General features: G+C 43.8%; 14 non-coding genes across 14 annotated transcripts; 10 read left to right on the forward strand and 4 right to left on the reverse strand.

The window, feature by feature from the left end:
• Positions 1-1,049: 1,049 nt before the first annotated feature.
• trnar-ucg (transfer RNA arginine (anticodon UCG)) lies at positions 1,050-1,122 on the reverse strand. Its single transcript has one exon. It is a non-coding gene; the product is annotated as a tRNA-Arg (tRNA).
• A 1,193-nt stretch (positions 1,123-2,315) lies between these two features.
• Positions 2,316-2,389, forward strand: trnan-guu (transfer RNA asparagine (anticodon GUU)). Its single transcript has one exon. It is a non-coding gene; the product is annotated as a tRNA-Asn (tRNA).
• A 1,536-nt stretch (positions 2,390-3,925) lies between these two features.
• On the forward strand, positions 3,926-4,007 carry trnas-uga (transfer RNA serine (anticodon UGA)). The gene has a single exon. It is a non-coding gene; the product is annotated as a tRNA-Ser (tRNA).
• Positions 4,008-5,557: 1,550 nt separating this feature from the next.
• Positions 5,558-5,630, reverse strand: trnar-ucg (transfer RNA arginine (anticodon UCG)). Its single transcript has one exon. It is a non-coding gene; the product is annotated as a tRNA-Arg (tRNA).
• A 1,193-nt stretch (positions 5,631-6,823) lies between these two features.
• trnan-guu (transfer RNA asparagine (anticodon GUU)) lies at positions 6,824-6,897 on the forward strand. The gene has a single exon. It is a non-coding gene; the product is annotated as a tRNA-Asn (tRNA).
• A 1,535-nt stretch (positions 6,898-8,432) lies between these two features.
• Positions 8,433-8,514, forward strand: trnas-uga (transfer RNA serine (anticodon UGA)). The gene has a single exon. It is a non-coding gene; the product is annotated as a tRNA-Ser (tRNA).
• Positions 8,515-10,064: 1,550 nt separating this feature from the next.
• On the reverse strand, positions 10,065-10,137 carry trnar-ucg (transfer RNA arginine (anticodon UCG)). Its single transcript has one exon. It is a non-coding gene; the product is annotated as a tRNA-Arg (tRNA).
• Positions 10,138-11,330: 1,193 nt separating this feature from the next.
• On the forward strand, positions 11,331-11,404 carry trnan-guu (transfer RNA asparagine (anticodon GUU)). The gene has a single exon. It is a non-coding gene; the product is annotated as a tRNA-Asn (tRNA).
• A 1,535-nt stretch (positions 11,405-12,939) lies between these two features.
• trnas-uga (transfer RNA serine (anticodon UGA)) lies at positions 12,940-13,021 on the forward strand. Its single transcript has one exon. It is a non-coding gene; the product is annotated as a tRNA-Ser (tRNA).
• A 1,550-nt stretch (positions 13,022-14,571) lies between these two features.
• trnar-ucg (transfer RNA arginine (anticodon UCG)) lies at positions 14,572-14,644 on the reverse strand. Its single transcript has one exon. It is a non-coding gene; the product is annotated as a tRNA-Arg (tRNA).
• Positions 14,645-15,837: 1,193 nt separating this feature from the next.
• Positions 15,838-15,911, forward strand: trnan-guu (transfer RNA asparagine (anticodon GUU)). The gene has a single exon. It is a non-coding gene; the product is annotated as a tRNA-Asn (tRNA).
• A 1,536-nt stretch (positions 15,912-17,447) lies between these two features.
• On the forward strand, positions 17,448-17,529 carry trnas-uga (transfer RNA serine (anticodon UGA)). The gene has a single exon. It is a non-coding gene; the product is annotated as a tRNA-Ser (tRNA).
• A 2,816-nt stretch (positions 17,530-20,345) lies between these two features.
• trnan-guu (transfer RNA asparagine (anticodon GUU)) lies at positions 20,346-20,419 on the forward strand. The gene has a single exon. It is a non-coding gene; the product is annotated as a tRNA-Asn (tRNA).
• A 1,535-nt stretch (positions 20,420-21,954) lies between these two features.
• trnas-uga (transfer RNA serine (anticodon UGA)) lies at positions 21,955-22,036 on the forward strand. Its single transcript has one exon. It is a non-coding gene; the product is annotated as a tRNA-Ser (tRNA).
• The last annotated feature ends 970 nt before the right edge of the window (positions 22,037-23,006 follow it).

A 23,006-nucleotide genomic window follows, 5' to 3' on the forward strand; every position in this document is an offset into this window, starting at 1 on the left:
AGTAATAAGATTGCTAACGATGTTGGACTTTAGCCGGTGTTTTTTAGAACAAATTGCTTACACTTCTGTAAGGAATACGCAGTACGTGCCTTTGTCAGTCATTGCTCACCATACCTGTAACTTTCTTATCTAACTCACTTCCTCAAATGGTGAAGGTCCACAAACATAAATGAAAAAAAAACCCTTGTTGTAGATGAGGTGCACAAAAAAGCAGCCCCTGATAGTGTATAACACATTTATACTATTGCAGAGACACATGTAACATATATATACTGTATATATGAAACAGAAATAGAAACAGAAACAGGAATCGCTTACTCACCTGGAGAATCTCTGTAGGAATATCTAGCATTTATCAATGGAAATAAAAGCTGCTTTAATACAGTGCATGTTCAAACTCAAACCCTCAGCTGCTGTTCTTGTTTGTTTTGGGACAAATTGCAACTGAGCATCGCATGAGCCGTTACGTACCCTTATCTGTTAGGGAATTTCAAGGGAGGAGTTAGGTCAGAATGGGTAGGCTGCAAAACAACAAGTAAAGATTTATTCCAAGATGAAACGTTGTGGCGGTTTTCTTATCTTTTCAGCATGGACTAAACTTTTACGTGTTCCTTATATGCTATATATGTATATATTAGCACCAATGTCGTTCTTAAAAACTAACATGAAATTGTCAGGGACATTCAGCTATATACAAAGACGAGACAGACAAAGTAATAATTCTGTATTAACGTGGCCTACATATTGACGCAATGATCAAACTGACTGACATGTTCTGATTCAGATCCCCTGCAGTTCATGCCAATTAGAACAATAGCAATGCTGAGTCCTCCCCACCCTACTGAGCACAAATTCAGCTGCTCTCCAGTTCTGTTCTGCATGTTTTTTCATTGCAATTGAGCTCGGAGCTGGAGATGATCTCCATACAGTTCTGTGTTCACCAGCCCGCACTTGCGTGCTAATTTACGGGTTGTGGCAAATGCTTTTCTATAGTTCATATACATGACGGCAACCTGTTACCGAGGAACCTGAGAGGTTTAAAAGCCTCACGAGCCAGGCAGGACTCGAACCTACAATCTTCTGATCCGAAGTCAGACGCGTTATCCATTACGCCACTGGCCCATAGAACATGCGCTTGCACTCCACCACAGAGAGCTCTACACTGCTACTAGTAGTACACTTCCCCATCTAAATTTTCACAGCAAGAAACTTGTGTTTCCTACTATTTTTGTCAGGTTTAAAATATCATCTCCTTAAAACAGAAAAAGTGTTGATGTGTTGTGCTGAAATTCCGATTGATTTTGAATTCAAAGAAAAAAGGTTTTCTTCCAAAACACCATGAAATTGTCACATCTTGCAGACAATAGGTGTATTCCATGTTGAAAAGAGAAGAAAGAAAACCATGGAGCCTTTTACAGGTGTGAGGCTTCTTCAGGTGTGAGAAGACCTCACAGTCGAAACGCTGTGTTTCCGTTCTTCTCTTTTCAGCATGCAATAAACCTAGTACTTGTTCCTTTGCAGCCGAGGCATGCTGACGTAGCTACCCAGCTGAACATCTTGCAGACTCTACAGTACTTCTCTCCTGTAGAAGTAAAGCAGGGCTTGCTGGGTGAGCTTTTGCTCCGGTAAATTAGGTCACGTGTCATGTTAAATCACTTCTTCTAAACACAACATTTGCTGGTGCTAGCTTTCCCCATGAAAAGAGACATTTCCCTTACAGTACATGACATATCGTTTTTATTCTATCAATAAGTATAGAAATTAAACAAAAGAAAAAATGGTGTCGCCAAAGAATGCACAGCTCTGTCGCCTTGGGGAGGTGTCAAGGGCATTGAACTCCTTGGACATGAAAAGTGCCCGATAAATGCCATTTCTCATCATTTCTCTTGGCGTCAGTTCTGCTATTAAATGGGACGGAGGCAACGGGCTCAGAGAGCAGGTTAAGTGCACACCGAACGCAGATGTGTCCAAGTGTCTGTAAAAGCGCGGTGCTCCGCTGGCGCTGTTCCCTAGTGGCTTAAAGTGCCCGCCTAGTAAGCAGGCGATCCTGGGTCTGAATACCAGCGGTGCCTCTCTCCGTGTCTTGTTGTGCCGAATGTCTCATTTCAGACAAACATGTACAGCTTGGTTCAGTTTAATGCAAGAATTCATTTCCTTTCTGGAATAACTTGTTTTTGAAGAAATCCATACAGCTTGTGAAAGATGAAATCCATTTCTTGGTTGTCAGTGGAAAAAGATTGCCGGCTGCAAGAAGCGCAAGTGATTGTTTTCTTTGACCATAAACCTGCAAATGTAGGGAGCACAAGCGGCCGTCAGTCTCTGTGGCGCAATCGGTTAGCGCGTTCGGCTGTTAACCGAAAGGTTGGTGGTTCAAGCCCACCCAGGGACGCATGTCTCAGTTTTTCCAATGTAAACATCATCACCGCTAAAGAAGATGGCGCAGAAGGCTCCACAGTCGAAACGTTGTGCTTCTTTTCTTCTCTTTTCAGCATGGAGTAAACCTTTGCTTGATCCTTTGCAGCCTACGCATGCTGACACAGCTACCTTTCTCTTAACGCACCTCAATCATTATTCACCAAAACCATCAGCAGAATGTGTCGCCTTTGTGGTGATGTCACTCCTCTGCTTCACAAATGTCCTTAGTGACGGACCATTTCATTCTGCCATTTTTCCGGAGCGGTTATTGATTGCTCCATCATTTCCCTCATACTTTCCATCCCAAGATTGAAAAAAAAAAACAGAAACAGGCTGATAGGACGACAATCAAATTGCAAAAACTCATCAAAGCACTCGATAGAGTATTTGAATCCACAAGTAGCTACGAGCAACTTTGTCCTGGCTTGCATGAAAGTCGGAAAATGTCAAAAAGAAAAAGATGGTGGCTTTTTCATATCTGTTCTTTTATTTTTAGTTCGTTGGCTCTTCTGTCCATTGTCCTCCTGCCTGGCTCTTGACCTGTGACTGTCTGAACGCACACATTAGACTTTCAGGCGGGGGATTTGTCCTGAGCCTCTGTGAAAGACCCACCCACCCCCATAAATAACTGCTCTAGAAACACATGAATGCAAAACTAAACCACAGCTTAAAGAGGAGCTCCAACTCAGTGCCATACTAATGTAAACGAAGTAATACTAAGACATGTTCTTATGGATTTGTCTTACCTTGAGATATGTAATTGGATTTCAGGATTAACTTCCTCATTCAATGTACTGGTGATTCTTTGCCTGGTCAGTACCTGGGTGGGAGACCTCCAGCGAACAATTAAGCTTGCTGCTGGAAGTGGTGTTAAGAGACTCTTAGGATCTTCCAGAGGTGTCTGTCCAATAGCACTAGTTGCCTTAGAGCTGGCTCAAACATTGCTCAAGAGTCTACCTTTCACAGATGCGCAAAGATGAATGATGGGGGTGCACGCTTCAAGGAGCCTTCCAACTGTAGGGACCGATTAGAGACGATCCGTAGCATGTGTTCATTTCCATATACGCCCCGTGTCTCAACGGTAGGACAGAGTCAAATACTGCCTCGACACGTAACAGCGTTATATTAAACCGCAGGACTTGAGGGCTGTTTTGTTTGAATGTTCAAGGCATTGGTAAGAGCGTAGGTCAAGGGCCATTGGTGCATCTCCTGTAACTGGAGTAAAAATGCTATTCAAAGTGCAGTGACTAAAATCGTCGTCCAGATGTCTCTGTTGTTGATTGCTTTCTGTCTAAGAACGTTCTGTTTTCATGTCCGAACGGGGAGACTTTATCATTCCAACTTGAAGCCACCCTTAAGTCCTCTGAGGTGTGTGTGTGTGTGCTTGCACGTATGGCGTAAAAGGTTTCTTAAACGGAGAGCGAACTTGAAAAAAGTTGCCTCCGCTGCCGCCGCCGCCTCGCACTCCCTGTTCGATTGTAGCAAGAAGGCAGCGGCCGCGGCGCTTGCTGTAGTCGTGGCCGAGTGGTTAAGGTGACGGACTTGAAATCCGTTGGGGTCTCCCCGCGCAGGTTCAAATCCTGCCGACTACGGCGTCCTTTGCATTTGGTTGCGTGCGTGCGTGTAAAAGGACCAGCGCCGTTTCGTTTTCGCTGGGACCTTTAACACTCTAAATCGCCTGGACCCACAGCCTGTGAAATCGATTCTTCAGCACCCACGATGGACGCTTTGCCGCTGGACACAGAGAACGATGCTTTTCTGCAACGAGCTTTCCAGCTGAATTTTCTCGGCAGCTCCGTACTGAACCTGTTCTCCATTGCAACATAGCGGAGGCTCGTCACGTCTATAGCAAGGCTGTGTAGGACCGCATACGCCACAGTGACTTGTACACAGACCACATGAAAGGCAAGCAAAATACACTTTTAAAATTCCAAAGACTCACAAGGTCAGAGAAACAGCGATGACCTGAACAGATCTGTTACAGAAGTCTAGGTTGACCTTTTTAGAGCTGTAATTGCATTTTTGTTTAATAGAAGATCAAATCTACTCGCATGTACCAGCACCTTACAGTTTATTGATGTTAATTCTGTTTAAGTAATAAGATTGCTAACGATGTTGGACTTTAGCCGGTGTTTTTTAGAACAAATTGCTTACACTTCTGTAAGGAATACGCAGTACGTGCCTTTGTCAGTCATTGCTCACCATACCTGTAACTTTCTTATCTAACTCACTTCCTCAAATGGTGAAGGTCCACAAACATAAATGAAAAAAAAACCCTTGTTGTAGATGAGGTGCACAAAAAAGCAGCCCCTGATAGTGTATAACACATTTATACTATTGCAGAGACACATGTAACATATATATACTGTATATATGAAACAGAAATAGAAACAGAAACAGGAATCGCTTACTCACCTGGAGAATCTCTGTAGGAATATCTAGCATTTATCAATGGAAATAAAAGCTGCTTTAATACAGTGCATGTTCAAACTCAAACCCTCAGCTGCTGTTCTTGTTTGTTTTGGGACAAATTGCAACTGAGCATCGCATGAGCCGTTACGTACCCTTATCTGTTAGGGAATTTCAAGGGAGGAGTTAGGTCAGAATGGGTAGGCTGCAAAACAACAAGTAAAGATTTATTCCAAGATGAAACGTTGTGGCGGTTTTCTTATCTTTTCAGCATGGACTAAACTTTTACGTGTTCCTTATATGCTATATATGTATATATTAGCACCAATGTCGTTCTTAAAAACTAACATGAAATTGTCAGGGACATTCAGCTATATACAAAGACGAGACAGACAAAGTAATAATTCTGTATTAACGTGGCCTACATATTGACGCAATGATCAAACTGACTGACATGTTCTGATTCAGATCCCCTGCAGTTCATGCCAATTAGAACAATAGCAATGCTGAGTCCTCCCCACCCTACTGAGCACAAATTCAGCTGCTCTCCAGTTCTGTTCTGCATGTTTTTTCATTGCAATTGAGCTCGGAGCTGGAGATGATCTCCATACAGTTCTGTGTTCACCAGCCCGCACTTGCGTGCTAATTTACGGGTTGTGGCAAATGCTTTTCTATAGTTCATATACATGACGGCAACCTGTTACCTAGGAACCTGAGAGGTTTAAAAGCCTCACGAGCCAGGCAGGACTCAAACCTACAATCTTCTGATCCGAAGTCAGACGCGTTATCCATTACGCCACTGGCCCATAGAACATGCGCTTGCACTCCACCACAGAGAGCTCTACACTGCTACTAGTAGTACACTTCCCCATCTAAATTTTCACAGCAAGAAACTTGTGTTTCCTACTATTTTTGTCAGGTTTAAAATATCATCTCCTTAAAACAGAAAAAGTGTTGATGTGTTGTGCTGAAATTCCGATTGATTTTGAATTCAAAGAAAAAAGGTTTTCTTCCAAAACACCATGAAATTGTCACATCTTGCAGACAATAGGTGTATTCCATGTTGAAAAGAGAAGAAAGAAAACCATGGAGCCTTTTACAGGTGTGAGGCTTCTTCAGGTGTGAGAAGACCTCACAGTCGAAACGCTGTGTTTCCGTTCTTCTCTTTTCAGCATGCAATAAACCTAGTACTTGTTCCTTTGCAGCCGAGGCATGCTGACGTAGCTACCCAGCTGAACATCTTGCAGACTCTACAGTACTTCTCTCCTGTAGAAGTAAAGCAGGGCTTGCTGGGTGAGCTTTTGCTCCGGTAAATTAGGTCACGTGTCATGTTAAATCACTTCTTCTAAACACAACATTTGCTGGTGCTAGCTTTCCCCATGAAAAGAGACATTTCCCTTACAGTACATGACATATCGTTTTTATTCTATCAATAAGTATAGAAATTAAACAAAAGAAAAAATGGTGTCGCCAAAGAATGCACAGCTCTGTCGCCTTGGGGAGGTGTCAAGGGCATTGAACTCCTTGGACATGAAAAGTGCCCGATAAATGCCATTTCTCATCATTTCTCTTGGCGTCAGTTCTGCTATTAAATGGGACGGAGGCAACGGGCTCAGAGAGCAGGTTAAGTGCACACCGAACGCAGATGTGTCCAAGTGTCTGTAAAAGCGCGGTGCTCCGCTGGCGCTGTTCCCTAGTGGCTTAAAGTGCCCGCCTAGTAAGCAGGCGATCCTGGGTCTGAATACCAGCGGTGCCTCTCTCCGTGTCTTGTTGTGCCGAATGTCTCATTTCAGACAAACATGTACAGCTTGGTTCAGTTTAATGCAAGAATTCATTTCCTTTCTGGAATAACTTGTTTTTGAAGAAATCCATACAGCTTGTGAAAGATGAAATCCATTTCTTGGTTGTCAGTGGAAAAAGATTGCCGGCTGCAAGAAGCGCAAGTGATTGTTTTCTTTGACCATAAACCTGCAAATGTAGGGAGCACAAGCGGCCGTCAGTCTCTGTGGCGCAATCGGTTAGCGCGTTCGGCTGTTAACCGAAAGGTTGGTGGTTCAAGCCCACCCAGGGACGCATGTCTCAGTTTTTCCAATGTAAACATCATCACCGCTAAAGAAGATGGCGCAGAAGGCTCCACAGTCGAAACGTTGTGCTTCTTTTCTTCTCTTTTCAGCATGGAGTAAACCTTTGCTTGATCCTTTGCAGCCTACGCATGCTGACACAGCTACCTTTCTCTTAACGCACCTCAATCATTATTCACCAAAACCATCAGCAGAATGTGTCGCCTTTGTGGTGATGTCACTCCTCTGCTTCACAAATGTCCTTAGTGACGGACCATTTCATTCTGCCATTTTTCCGGAGCGGTTATTGATTGCTCCATCATTTCCCTCATACTTTCCATCCCAAGATTGAAAAAAAAAACAGAAACAGGCTGATAGGACGACAATCAAATTGCAAAAACTCATCAAAGCACTCGATAGAGTATTTGAATCCACAAGTAGCTACGAGCAACTTTGTCCTGGCTTGCATGAAAGTCGGAAAATGTCAAAAAGAAAAAGATGGTGGCTTTTTCGTATCTGTTCTTTTATTTTTAGTTCGTTGGCTCTTCTGTCCATTGTCCTCCTGCCTGGCTCTTGACCTGTGACTGTCTGAACGCACACATTAGACTTTCAGGCGGGGGATTTGTCCTGAGCCTCTGTGAAAGACCCACCCACCCCCATAAATAACTGCTCTAGAAACACATGAATGCAAAACTAAACCACAGCTTAAAGAGGAGCTCCAACTCAGTGCCATACTAATGTAAACGAAGTAATACTAAGACATGTTCTTATGGATTTGTCTTACCTTGAGATATGTAATTGGATTTCAGGATTAACTTCCTCATTCAATGTACTGGTGATTCTTTGCCTGGTCAGTACCTGGGTGGGAGACCTCCAGCGAACAATTAAGCTTGCTGCTGGAAGTGGTGTTAAGAGACTCTTAGGATCTTCCAGAGGTGTCTGTCCAATAGCACTAGTTGCCTTAGAGCTGGCTCAAACATTGCTCAAGAGTCTACCTTTCACAGATGCGCAAAGATGAATGATGGGGGTGCACGCTTCAAGGAGCCTTCCAACTGTAGGGACCGATTAGAGACGATCCGTAGCATGTGTTCATTTCCATATACGCCCCGTGTCTCAACGGTAGGACAGAGTCAAATACTGCCTCGACACGTAACAGCGTTATATTAAACCGCAGGACTTGAGGGCTGTTTTGTTTGAATGTTCAAGGCATTGGTAAGAGCGTAGGTCAAGGGCCATTGGTGCATCTCCTGTAACTGGAGTAAAAATGCTATTCAAAGTGCAGTGACTAAAATCGTCGTCCAGATGTCTCTGTTGTTGATTGCTTTCTGTCTAAGAACGTTCTGTTTTCATGTCCGAACGGGGAGACTTTATCATTCCAACTTGAAGCCACCCTTAAGTCCTCTGAGGTGTGTGTGTGTGTGCTTGCACGTATGGCGTAAAAGGTTTCTTAAACGGAGAGCGAACTTGAAAAAAGTTGCCTCCGCTGCCGCCGCCGCCTCGCACTCCCTGTTCGATTGTAGCAAGAAGGCAGCGGCCGCGGCGCTTGCTGTAGTCGTGGCCGAGTGGTTAAGGTGACGGACTTGAAATCCGTTGGGGTCTCCCCGCGCAGGTTCAAATCCTGCCGACTACGGCGTCCTTTGCATTTGGTTGCGTGCGTGCGTGTAAAAGGACCAGCGCCGTTTCGTTTTCGCTGGGACCTTTAACACTCTAAATCGCCTGGACCCACAGCCTGTGAAATCGATTCTTCAGCACCCACGATGGACGCTTTGCCGCTGGACACAGAGAACGATGCTTTTCTGCAACGAGCTTTCCAGCTGAATTTTCTCGGCAGCTCCGTACTGAACCTGTTCTCCATTGCAACATAGCGGAGGCTCGTCACGTCTATAGCAAGGCTGTGTAGGACCGCATACGCCACAGTGACTTGTACACAGACCACATGAAAGGCAAGCAAAATACACTTTTAAAATTCCAAAGACTCACAAGGTCAGAGAAACAGCGATGACCTGAACAGATCTGTTACAGAAGTCTAGGTTGACCTTTTTAGAGCTGTAATTGCATTTTTGTTTAATAGAAGATCAAATCTACTCGCATGTACCAGCACCTTACAGTTTATTGATGTTAATTCTGTTTAAGTAATAAGATTGCTAACGATGTTGGACTTTAGCCGGTGTTTTTTAGAACAAATTGCTTACACTTCTGTAAGGAATACGCAGTACGTGCCTTTGTCAGTCATTGCTCACCATACCTGTAACTTTCTTATCTAACTCACTTCCTCAAATGGTGAAGGTCCACAAACATAAATGAAAAAAAAACCCTTGTTGTAGATGAGGTGCACAAAAAAGCAGCCCCTGATAGTGTATAACACATTTATACTATTGCAGAGACACATGTAACATATATATACTGTATATATGAAACAGAAATAGAAACAGAAACAGGAATCGCTTACTCACCTGGAGAATCTCTGTAGGAATATCTAGCATTTATCAATGGAAATAAAAGCTGCTTTAATACAGTGCATGTTCAAACTCAAACCCTCAGCTGCTGTTCTTGTTTGTTTTGGGACAAATTGCAACTGAGCATCGCATGAGCCGTTACGTACCCTTATCTGTTAGGGAATTTCAAGGGAGGAGTTAGGTCAGAATGGGTAGGCTGCAAAACAACAAGTAAAGATTTATTCCAAGATGAAACGTTGTGGCGGTTTTCTTATCTTTTCAGCATGGACTAAACTTTTACGTGTTCCTTATATGCTATATATGTATATATTAGCACCAATGTCGTTCTTAAAAACTAACATGAAATTGTCAGGGACATTCAGCTATATACAAAGACGAGACAGACAAAGTAATAATTCTGTATTAACGTGGCCTACATATTGACGCAATGATCAAACTGACTGACATGTTCTGATTCAGATCCCCTGCAGTTCATGCCAATTAGAACAATAGCAATGCTGAGTCCTCCCCACCCTACTGAGCACAAATTCAGCTGCTCTCCAGTTCTGTTCTGCATGTTTTTTCATTGCAATTGAGCTCGGAGCTGGAGATGATCTCCATACAGTTCTGTGTTCACCAGCCCGCACTTGCGTGCTAATTTACGGGTTGTGGCAAATGCTTTTCTATAGTTCATATACATGACGGCAACCTGTTACCTAGGAACCTGAGAGGTTTAAAAGCCTCACGAGCCAGGCAGGACTCGAACCTACAATCTTCTGATCCGAAGTCAGACGCGTTATCCATTACGCCACTGGCCCATAGAACATGCGCTTGCACTCCACCACAGAGAGCTCTACACTGCTACTAGTAGTACACTTCCCCATCTAAATTTTCACAGCAAGAAACTTGTGTTTCCTACTATTTTTGTCAGGTTTAAAATATCATCTCCTTAAAACAGAAAAAGTGTTGATGTGTTGTGCTGAAATTCCGATTGATTTTGAATTCAAAGAAAAAAGGTTTTCTTCCAAAACACCATGAAATTGTCACATCTTGCAGACAATAGGTGTATTCCATGTTGAAAAGAGAAGAAAGAAAACCATGGAGCCTTTTACAGGTGTGAGGCTTCTTCAGGTGTGAGAAGACCTCACAGTCGAAACGCTGTGTTTCCGTTCTTCTCTTTTCAGCATGCAATAAACCTAGTACTTGTTCCTTTGCAGCCGAGGCATGCTGACGTAGCTACCCAGCTGAACATCTTGCAGACTCTACAGTACTTCTCTCCTGTAGAAGTAAAGCAGGGCTTGCTGGGTGAGCTTTTGCTCCGGTAAATTAGGTCACGTGTCATGTTAAATCACTTCTTCTAAACACAACATTTGCTGGTGCTAGCTTTCCCCATGAAAAGAGACATTTCCCTTACAGTACATGACATATCGTTTTTATTCTATCAATAAGTATAGAAATTAAACAAAAGAAAAAATGGTGTCGCCAAAGAATGCACAGCTCTGTCGCCTTGGGGAGGTGTCAAGGGCATTGAACTCCTTGGACATGAAAAGTGCCCGATAAATGCCATTTCTCATCATTTCTCTTGGCGTCAGTTCTGCTATTAAATGGGACGGAGGCAACGGGCTCAGAGAGCAGGTTAAGTGCACACCGAACGCAGATGTGTCCAAGTGTCTGTAAAAGCGCGGTGCTCCGCTGGCGCTGTTCCCTAGTGGCTTAAAGTGCCCGCCTAGTAAGCAGGCGATCCTGGGTCTGAATACCAGCGGTGCCTCTCTCCGTGTCTTGTTGTGCCGAATGTCTCATTTCAGACAAACATGTACAGCTTGGTTCAGTTTAATGCAAGAATTCATTTCCTTTCTGGAATAACTTGTTTTTGAAGAAATCCATACAGCTTGTGAAAGATGAAATCCATTTCTTGGTTGTCAGTGGAAAAAGATTGCCGGCTGCAAGAAGCGCAAGTGATTGTTTTCTTTGACCATAAACCTGCAAATGTAGGGAGCACAAGCGGCCGTCAGTCTCTGTGGCGCAATCGGTTAGCGCGTTCGGCTGTTAACCGAAAGGTTGGTGGTTCAAGCCCACCCAGGGACGCATGTCTCAGTTTTTCCAATGTAAACATCATCACCGCTAAAGAAGATGGCGCAGAAGGCTCCACAGTCGAAACGTTGTGCTTCTTTTCTTCTCTTTTCAGCATGGAGTAAACCTTTGCTTGATCCTTTGCAGCCTACGCATGCTGACACAGCTACCTTTCTCTTAACGCACCTCAATCATTATTCACCAAAACCATCAGCAGAATGTGTCGCCTTTGTGGTGATGTCACTCCTCTGCTTCACAAATGTCCTTAGTGACGGACCATTTCATTCTGCCATTTTTCCGGAGCGGTTATTGATTGCTCCATCATTTCCCTCATACTTTCCATCCCAAGATTGAAAAAAAAAACAGAAACAGGCTGATAGGACGACAATCAAATTGCAAAAACTCATCAAAGCACTCGATAGAGTATTTGAATCCACAAGTAGCTACGAGCAACTTTGTCCTGGCTTGCATGAAAGTCGGAAAATGTCAAAAAGAAAAAGATGGTGGCTTTTTCGTATCTGTTCTTTTATTTTTAGTTCGTTGGCTCTTCTGTCCATTGTCCTCCTGCCTGGCTCTTGACCTGTGACTGTCTGAACGCACACATTAGACTTTCAGGCGGGGGATTTGTCCTGAGCCTCTGTGAAAGACCCACCCACCCCCATAAATAACTGCTCTAGAAACACATGAATGCAAAACTAAACCACAGCTTAAAGAGGAGCTCCAACTCAGTGCCATACTAATGTAAACGAAGTAATACTAAGACATGTTCTTATGGATTTGTCTTACCTTGAGATATGTAATTGGATTTCAGGATTAACTTCCTCATTCAATGTACTGGTGATTCTTTGCCTGGTCAGTACCTGGGTGGGAGACCTCCAGCGAACAATTAAGCTTGCTGCTGGAAGTGGTGTTAAGAGACTCTTAGGATCTTCCAGAGGTGTCTGTCCAATAGCACTAGTTGCCTTAGAGCTGGCTCAAACATTGCTCAAGAGTCTACCTTTCACAGATGCGCAAAGATGAATGATGGGGGTGCACGCTTCAAGGAGCCTTCCAACTGTAGGGACCGATTAGAGACGATCCGTAGCATGTGTTCATTTCCATATACGCCCCGTGTCTCAACGGTAGGACAGAGTCAAATACTGCCTCGACACGTAACAGCGTTATATTAAACCGCAGGACTTGAGGGCTGTTTTGTTTGAATGTTCAAGGCATTGGTAAGAGCGTAGGTCAAGGGCCATTGGTGCATCTCCTGTAACTGGAGTAAAAATGCTATTCAAAGTGCAGTGACTAAAATCGTCGTCCAGATGTCTCTGTTGTTGATTGCTTTCTGTCTAAGAACGTTCTGTTTTCATGTCCGAACGGGGAGACTTTATCATTCCAACTTGAAGCCACCCTTAAGTCCTCTGAGGTGTGTGTGTGTGTGCTTGCACGTATGGCGTAAAAGGTTTCTTAAACGGAGAGCGAACTTGAAAAAAGTTGCCTCCGCTGCCGCCGCCGCCTCGCACTCCCTGTTCGATTGTAGCAAGAAGGCAGCGGCCGCGGCGCTTGCTGTAGTCGTGGCCGAGTGGTTAAGGTGACGGACTTGAAATCCGTTGGGGTCTCCCCGCGCAGGTTCAAATCCTGCCGACTACGGCGTCCTTTGCATTTGGTTGCGTGCGTGCGTGTAAAAGGACCAGCGCCGTTTCGTTTTCGCTGGGACCTTTAACACTCTAAATCGCCTGGACCCACAGCCTGTGAAATCGATTCTTCAGCACCCACGATGGACGCTTTGCCGCTGGACACAGAGAACGATGCTTTTCTGCAACGAGCTTTCCAGCTGAATTTTCTCGGCAGCTCCGTACTGAACCTGTTCTCCATTGCAACATAGCGGAGGCTCGTCACGTCTATAGCAAGGCTGTGTAGGACCGCATACGCCACAGTGACTTGTACACAGACCACATGAAAGGCAAGCAAAATACACTTTTAAAATTCCAAAGACTCACAAGGTCAGAGAAACAGCGATGACCTGAACAGATCTGTTACAGAAGTCTAGGTTGACCTTTTTAGAGCTGTAATTGCATTTTTGTTTAATAGAAGATCAAATCTACTCGCATGTACCAGCACCTTACAGTTTATTGATGTTAATTCTGTTTAAGTAATAAGATTGCTAACGATGTTGGACTTTAGCCGGTGTTTTTTAGAACAAATTGCTTACACTTCTGTAAGGAATACGCAGTACGTGCCTTTGTCAGTCATTGCTCACCATACCTGTAACTTTCTTATCTAACTCACTTCCTCAAATGGTGAAGGTCCACAAACATAAATGAAAAAAAAACCCTTGTTGTAGATGAGGTGCACAAAAAAGCAGCCCCTGATAGTGTATAACACATTTATACTATTGCAGAGACACATGTAACATATATATACTGTATATATGAAACAGAAATAGAAACAGAAACAGGAATCGCTTACTCACCTGGAGAATCTCTGTAGGAATATCTAGCATTTATCAATGGAAATAAAAGCTGCTTTAATACAGTGCATGTTCAAACTCAAACCCTCAGCTGCTGTTCTTGTTTGTTTTGGGACAAATTGCAACTGAGCATCGCATGAGCCGTTACGTACCCTTATCTGTTAGGGAATTTCAAGGGAGGAGTTAGGTCAGAATGGGTAGGCTGCAAAACAACAAGTAAAGATTTATTCCAAGATGAAACGTTGTGGCGGTTTTCTTATCTTTTCAGCATGGACTAAACTTTTACGTGTTCCTTATATGCTATATATGTATATATTAGCACCAATGTCGTTCTTAAAAACTAACATGAAATTGTCAGGGACATTCAGCTATATACAAAGACGAGACAGACAAAGTAATAATTCTGTATTAACGTGGCCTACATATTGACGCAATGATCAAACTGACTGACATGTTCTGATTCAGATCCCCTGCAGTTCATGCCAATTAGAACAATAGCAATGCTGAGTCCTCCCCACCCTACTGAGCACAAATTCAGCTGCTCTCCAGTTCTGTTCTGCATGTTTTTTCATTGCAATTGAGCTCGGAGCTGGAGATGATCTCCATACAGTTCTGTGTTCACCAGCCCGCACTTGCGTGCTAATTTACGGGTTGTGGCAAATGCTTTTCTATAGTTCATATACATGACGGCAACCTGTTACCTAGGAACCTGAGAGGTTTAAAAGCCTCACGAGCCAGGCAGGACTCAAACCTACAATCTTCTGATCCGAAGTCAGACGCGTTATCCATTACGCCACTGGCCCATAGAACATGCGCTTGCACTCCACCACAGAGAGCTCTACACTGCTACTAGTAGTACACTTCCCCATCTAAATTTTCACAGCAAGAAACTTGTGTTTCCTACTATTTTTGTCAGGTTTAAAATATCATCTCCTTAAAACAGAAAAAGTGTTGATGTGTTGTGCTGAAATTCCGATTGATTTTGAATTCAAAGAAAAAAGGTTTTCTTCCAAAACACCATGAAATTGTCACATCTTGCAGACAATAGGTGTATTCCATGTTGAAAAGAGAAGAAAGAAAACCATGGAGCCTTTTACAGGTGTGAGGCTTCTTCAGGTGTGAGAAGACCTCACAGTCGAAACGCTGTGTTTCCGTTCTTCTCTTTTCAGCATGCAATAAACCTAGTACTTGTTCCTTTGCAGCCGAGGCATGCTGACGTAGCTACCCAGCTGAACATCTTGCAGACTCTACAGTACTTCTCTCCTGTAGAAGTAAAGCAGGGCTTGCTGGGTGAGCTTTTGCTCCGGTAAATTAGGTCACGTGTCATGTTAAATCACTTCTTCTAAACACAACATTTGCTGGTGCTAGCTTTCCCCATGAAAAGAGACATTTCCCTTACAGTACATGACATATCGTTTTTATTCTATCAATAAGTATAGAAATTAAACAAAAGAAAAAATGGTGTCGCCAAAGAATGCACAGCTCTGTCGCCTTGGGGAGGTGTCAAGGGCATTGAACTCCTTGGACATGAAAAGTGCCCGATAAATGCCATTTCTCATCATTTCTCTTGGCGTCAGTTCTGCTATTAAATGGGACGGAGGCAACGGGCTCAGAGAGCAGGTTAAGTGCACACCGAACGCAGATGTGTCCAAGTGTCTGTAAAAGCGCGGTGCTCCGCTGGCGCTGTTCCCTAGTGGCTTAAAGTGCCCGCCTAGTAAGCAGGCGATCCTGGGTCTGAATACCAGCGGTGCCTCTCTCCGTGTCTTGTTGTGCCGAATGTCTCATTTCAGACAAACATGTACAGCTTGGTTCAGTTTAATGCAAGAATTCATTTCCTTTCTGGAATAACTTGTTTTTGAAGAAATCCATACAGCTTGTGAAAGATGAAATCCATTTCTTGGTTGTCAGTGGAAAAAGATTGCCGGCTGCAAGAAGCGCAAGTGATTGTTTTCTTTGACCATAAACCTGCAAATGTAGGGAGCACAAGCGGCCGTCAGTCTCTGTGGCGCAATCGGTTAGCGCGTTCGGCTGTTAACCGAAAGGTTGGTGGTTCAAGCCCACCCAGGGACGCATGTCTCAGTTTTTCCAATGTAAACATCATCACCGCTAAAGAAGATGGCGCAGAAGGCTCCACAGTCGAAACGTTGTGCTTCTTTTCTTCTCTTTTCAGCATGGAGTAAACCTTTGCTTGATCCTTTGCAGCCTACGCATGCTGACACAGCTACCTTTCTCTTAACGCACCTCAATCATTATTCACCAAAACCATCAGCAGAATGTGTCGCCTTTGTGGTGATGTCACTCCTCTGCTTCACAAATGTCCTTAGTGACGGACCATTTCATTCTGCCATTTTTCCGGAGCGGTTATTGATTGCTCCATCATTTCCCTCATACTTTCCATCCCAAGATTGAAAAAAAAAAACAGAAACAGGCTGATAGGACGACAATCAAATTGCAAAAACTCATCAAAGCACTCGATAGAGTATTTGAATCCACAAGTAGCTACGAGCAACTTTGTCCTGGCTTGCATGAAAGTCGGAAAATGTCAAAAAGAAAAAGATGGTGGCTTTTTCATATCTGTTCTTTTATTTTTAGTTCGTTGGCTCTTCTGTCCATTGTCCTCCTGCCTGGCTCTTGACCTGTGACTGTCTGAACGCACACATTAGACTTTCAGGCGGGGGATTTGTCCTGAGCCTCTGTGAAAGACCCACCCACCCCCATAAATAACTGCTCTAGAAACACATGAATGCAAAACTAAACCACAGCTTAAAGAGGAGCTCCAACTCAGTGCCATACTAATGTAAACGAAGTAATACTAAGACATGTTCTTATGGATTTGTCTTACCTTGAGATATGTAATTGGATTTCAGGATTAACTTCCTCATTCAATGTACTGGTGATTCTTTGCCTGGTCAGTACCTGGGTGGGAGACCTCCAGCGAACAATTAAGCTTGCTGCTGGAAGTGGTGTTAAGAGACTCTTAGGATCTTCCAGAGGTGTCTGTCCAATAGCACTAGTTGCCTTAGAGCTGGCTCAAACATTGCTCAAGAGTCTACCTTTCACAGATGCGCAAAGATGAATGATGGGGGTGCACGCTTCAAGGAGCCTTCCAACTGTAGGGACCGATTAGAGACGATCCGTAGCATGTGTTCATTTCCATATACGCCCCGTGTCTCAACGGTAGGACAGAGTCAAATACTGCCTCGACACGTAACAGCGTTATATTAAACCGCAGGACTTGAGGGCTGTTTTGTTTGAATGTTCAAGGCATTGGTAAGAGCGTAGGTCAAGGGCCATTGGTGCATCTCCTGTAACTGGAGTAAAAATGCTATTCAAAGTGCAGTGACTAAAATCGTCGTCCAGATGTCTCTGTTGTTGATTGCTTTCTGTCTAAGAACGTTCTGTTTTCATGTCCGAACGGGAAGACTTTATCATTCCAACTTGAAGCCACCCTTAAGTCCTCTGAGGTGTGTGTGTGTGTGCTTGCACGTATGGCGTAAAAGGTTTCTTAAACGGAGAGCGAACTTGAAAAAAGTTGCCTCCGCTGCCGCCGCCGCCTCGCACTCCCTGTTCGATTGTAGCAAGAAGGCAGCGGCCGCGGCGCTTGCTGTAGTCGTGGCCGAGTGGTTAAGGTGACGGACTTGAAATCCGTTGGGGTCTCCCCGCGCAGGTTCAAATCCTGCCGACTACGGCGTCCTTTGCATTTGGTTGCGTGCGTGCGTGTAAAAGGACCAGCGCCGTTTCGTTTTCGCTGGGACCTTTAACACTCTAAATCGCCTGGACCCACAGCCTGTGAAATCGATTCTTCAGCACCCACGATGGACGCTTTGCCGCTGGACACAGAGAACGATGCTTTTCTGCAACGAGCTTTCCAGCTGAATTTTCTCGGCAGCTCCGTACTGAACCTGTTCTCCATTGCAACATAGCGGAGGCTCGTCACGTCTATAGCAAGGCTGTGTAGGACCGCATACGCCACAGTGACTTGTACACAGACCACATGAAAGGCAAGCAAAATACACTTTTAAAATTCCAAAGACTCACAAGGTCAGAGAAACAGCGATGACCTGAACAGATCTGTTACAGAAGTCTAGGTTGACCTTTTTAGAGCTGTAATTGCATTTTTGTTTAATAGAAGATCAAATCTACTCGCATGTACCAGCACCTTACAGTTTATTGATGTTAATTCTGTTTAAGTAATAAGATTGCTAACGATGTTGGACTTTAGCCGGTGTTTTTTAGAACAAATTGCTTACACTTCTGTAAGGAATACGCAGTACGTGCCTTTGTCAGTCATTGCTCACCATACCTGTAACTTTCTTATCTAACTCACTTCCTCAAATGGTGAAGGTCCACAAACATAAATGAAAAAAAAACCCTTGTTGTAGATGAGGTGCACAAAAAAGCAGCCCCTGATAGTGTATAACACATTTATACTATTGCAGAGACACATGTAACATATATATACTGTATATATGAAACAGAAATAGAAACAGAAACAGGAATCGCTTACTCACCTGGAGAATCTCTGTAGGAATATCTAGCATTTATCAATGGAAATAAAAGCTGCTTTAATACAGTGCATGTTCAAACTCAAACCCTCAGCTGCTGTTCTTGTTTGTTTTGGGACAAATTGCAACTGAGCATCGCATGAGCCGTTACGTACCCTTATCTGTTAGGGAATTTCAAGGGAGGAGTTAGGTCAGAATGGGTAGGCTGCAAAACAACAAGTAAAGATTTATTCCAAGATGAAACGTTGTGGCGGTTTTCTTATCTTTTCAGCATGGACTAAACTTTTACGTGTTCCTTATATGCTATATATGTATATATTAGCACCAATGTCGTTCTTAAAAACTAACATGAAATTGTCAGGGACATTCAGCTATATACAAAGACGAGACAGACAAAGTAATAATTCTGTATTAACGTGGCCTACATACTGACGCAATGATCGAACTAACTGACATGTTCTGATTCAGATCCCCTGCAGTTCATGCCAATTAGAACAATAGCAATGCTGAGTCCTCCCCACCCTACCGAGCACAAATTCAGCTGCTCTCCAGTTCTGTTCTGCATGTTTTTTCATTGCAATTGAGCTCGGAGCTGGAGATGATCTCCATACAGTTCTGTGTTCACCAGCCCGCACTTGCGTGCTAATTTACGGGTTGTGGCAAATGCTTTTCTATAGTTCATATACATGACGGCAACCTGTTACCGAGGAACCTGAGAGGTTTAAAAGCCTCACGAGCCAGGCAGGACTCAAACCTCCAATCTTCTGATCCGAAGTCAGACGCGTTATCCATTACGCCACTGGCCCATAGAACATGTGCTTGCACTCCACCACAGAGAGCTCTACACTGCTACTAGTAGTACACTTCCCCATCTAAATTTTCACAGCAAGAAACTTGTGTTTCCTACTATTTTTGTCAGGTTTAAAATATCATCTCCTTAAAACAGAAAAAGTGTTGATGTGTCGTGCTGAAATTCCGATTGATTTTGAATTCAAAGAAAAAAGGTTTTCTTCCAAAACACCATGAAATTGTCACATCTTGCAGACAATAGGTGTATTCCATGTTGAAAAGAGAAGAAAGAAAACCATGGAGCCTTTTACAGGTGTGAGGCTTCTTCAGGTGTGAGAAGACCTCACAGTCGAAACGCTGTGTTTCCGTTCTTCTCTTTTCAGCATGCAATAAACCTAGTACTTGTTCCTTTGCAGCCGAGGCATGCTGACGTAGCTACCCAGCTGAACATCTTGCAGACTCTACAGTACTTCTCTCCTGTAGAAGTAAAGCAGGGCTTGCTGGGTGAGCTTTTGCTCCGGTAAATTAGGTCACGTGTCATGTTAAATCACTTCTTCTAAACACAACATTTGCTGGTGCTAGCTTTCCCCATGAAAAGAGACATTTCCCTTACAGTACATGACATATCGTTTTTATTCTATCAATAAGTATAGAAATTAAACAAAAGAAAAAATGGTGTCGCCAAAGAATGCACAGCTCTGTCGCCTTGGGGAGGTGTCAAGGGCATTGAGCTCCTTGGACATGAAAAGTGCCCGATAAATGCCATTTCTCATCATTTCTCTTGGCGTCAGTTCTGCTATTAAATGGGACGGAGGCAACGGGCTCAGAGAGCAGGTTAAGTGCACACCGAACGCAGATGTGTCCAAGTGTCTGTAAAAGCGCGGTGCTCCGCTGGCGCTGTTCCCTAGTGGCTTAAAGTGCCCGCCTAGTAAGCAGGCGATCCTGGGTCTGAATACCAGCGGTGCCTCTCTCCGTGTCTTGTTGTGCCGAATGTCTCATTTCAGACAAACATGTACAGCTTGGTTCAGTTTAATGCAAGAATTCATTTCCTTTCTGGAATAACTTGTTTTTGAAGAAATCCATACAGCTTGTGAAAGATGAAATCCATTTCTTGGTTGTCAGTGGAAAAAGATTGCCGGCTGCAAGAAGCGCAAGTGATTGTTTTCTTTGACCATAAACCTGCAAATGTAGGGAGCACAAGCGGCCGTCAGTCTCTGTGGCGCAATCGGTTAGCGCGTTCGGCTGTTAACCGAAAAGTTGGTGGTTCAAGCCCACCCAGGGACGCATGTCTCAGTTTTTCCAATGTAATCATCATCACCGCTAAAGAAGATGGCGCAGAAGGCTCCACAGTCGAAACGTTGTGCTTCTTTTCTTCTCTTTTCAGCATGGAGTAAACCTTTGCTTGATCCTTTGCAGCCTACGCATGCTGACACAGCTACCTTTCTCTTAACGCACCTCAATCATTATTCACCAAAACCATCAGCAGAATGTGTCGCCTTTGTGGTGATGTCACTCCTCTGCTTCACAAATGTCCTTAGTGACGGACCATTTCATTCTGCCATTTTTCCGGAGCGGTTATTGATTGCTCCATCATTTCCCTCATACTTTCCATCCCAAGATTGAAAAAAAAAACAGAAACAGGCTGATAGGACGACAATCAAATTGCAAAAACTCATCAAAGCACTCGATAGAGTATTTGAATCCACAAGTAGCTACGAGCAACTTTGTCCTGGCTTGCATGAAAGTCGGAAAATGTCAAAAAGAAAAAGATGGTGGCTTTTTCATATCTGTTCTTTTATTTTTAGTTCGTTGGCTCTTCTGTCCATTGTCCTCCTGCCTGGCTCTTGACCTGTGACTGTCTGAACGCACACATTAGACTTTCAGGCGGGGGATTTGTCCTGAGCCTCTGTGAAAGACCCACCCACCCCCATAAATAACTGCTCTAGAAACACATGAATGCAAAACTAAACCACAGCTTAAAGAGGAGCTCCAACTCAGTGCCATACTAATGTAAACGAAGTAATACTAAGACATGTTCTTATGGATTTGTCTTACCTTGAGATATGTAATTGGATTTCAGGATTAACTTCCTCATTCAATGTACTGGTGATTCTTTGCCTGGTCAGTACCTGGGTGGGAGACCTCCAGCGAACAATTAAGCTTGCTGCTGGAAGTGGTGTTAAGAGACTCTTAGGATCTTCCAGAGGTGTCTGTCCAATAGCACTAGTTGCCTTAGAGCTGGCTCAAACATTGCTCAAGAGTCTACCTTTCACAGATGCGCAAAGATGAATGATGGGGGTGCACGCTTCAAGGAGCCTTCCAACTGTAGGGACCGATTAGAGACGATCCGTAGCATGTGTTCATTTCCATATACGCCCCGTGTCTCAACGGTAGGACAGAGTCAAATACTGCCTCGACACGTAACAGCGTTATATTAAACCGCAGGACTTGAGGGCTGTTTTGTTTGAATGTTCAAGGCATTGGTAAGAGCGTAGGTCAAGGGCCATTGGTGCATCTCCTGTAACTGGAGTAAAAATGCTATTCAAAGTGCAGTGACTAAAATCGTCGTCCAGATGTCTCTGTTGTTGATTGCTTTCTGTCTAAGAACGTTCTGTTTTCATGTCCGAACGGGAAGACTTTATCATTCCAACTTGAAGCCACCCTTAAGTCCTCTGAGGTGTGTGTGTGTGTGCTTGCACGTATGGCGTAAAAGGTTTCTTAAACGGAGAGCGAACTTGAAAAAAGTTGCCTCCGCTGCCGCCGCCGCCTCGCACTCCCTGTTCGATTGTAGCAAGAAGGCAGCGGCCGCGGCGCTTGCTGTAGTCGTGGCCGAGTGGTTAAGGTGACGGACTTGAAATCCGTTGGGGTCTCCCCGCGCAGGTTCAAATCCTGCCGACTACGGCGTCCTTTGCATTTGGTTGCGTGCGTGCGTGTAAAAGGACCAGCGCCGTTTCGTTTTCGCTGGGACCTTTAACACTCTAAATCGCCTGGACCCACAGCCTGTGAAATCGATTCTTCAGCACCCACGATGGACGCTTTGCCGCTGGACACAGAGAACGATGCTTTTCTGCAACGAGCTTTCCAGCTGAATTTTCTCGGCAGCTCCGTACTGAACCTGTTCTCCATTGCAACATAGCGGAGGCTCGTCACGTCTATAGCAAGGCTGTGTAGGACCGCATACGCCACAGTGACTTGTACACAGACCACATGAAAGGCAAGCAAAATACACTTTTAAAATTCCAAAGACTCACAAGGTCAGAGAAACAGCGATGACCTGAACAGATCTGTTACAGAAGTCTAGGTTGACCTTTTTAGAGCTGTAATTGCATTTTTGTTTAATAGAAGATCAAATCTACTCGCATGTACCAGCACCTTACAGTTTATTGATGTTAATTCTGTTTAAGTAATAAGATTGCTAACGATGTTGGACTTTAGCCGGTGTTTTTTAGAACAAATTGCTTACACTTCTGTAAGGAATACGCAGTACGTGCCTTTGTCAGTCATTGCTCACCATACCTGTAACTTTCTTATCTAACTCACTTCCTCAAATGGTGAAGGTCCACAAACATAAATGAAAAAAAAACCCTTGTTGTAGATGAGGTGCACAAAAAAGCAGCCCCTGATAGTGTATAACACATTTATACTATTGCAGAGACACATGTAACATATATATACTGTATATATGAAACAGAAATAGAAACAGAAACAGGAATCGCTTACTCACCTGGAGAATCTCTGTAGGAATATCTAGCATTTATCAATGGAAATAAAAGCTGCTTTAATACAGTGCATGTTCAAACTCAAACCCTCAGCTGCTGTTCTTGTTTGTTTTGGGACAAATTGCAACTGAGCATCGCATGAGCCGTTACGT

This window comes from Lepisosteus oculatus, unplaced genomic scaffold (genome assembly GCF_040954835.1).
Source record: "Lepisosteus oculatus isolate fLepOcu1 unplaced genomic scaffold, fLepOcu1.hap2 HAP2_SCAFFOLD_45, whole genome shotgun sequence".
NCBI lineage: Eukaryota > Metazoa > Chordata > Actinopteri > Semionotiformes > Lepisosteidae > Lepisosteus > Lepisosteus oculatus.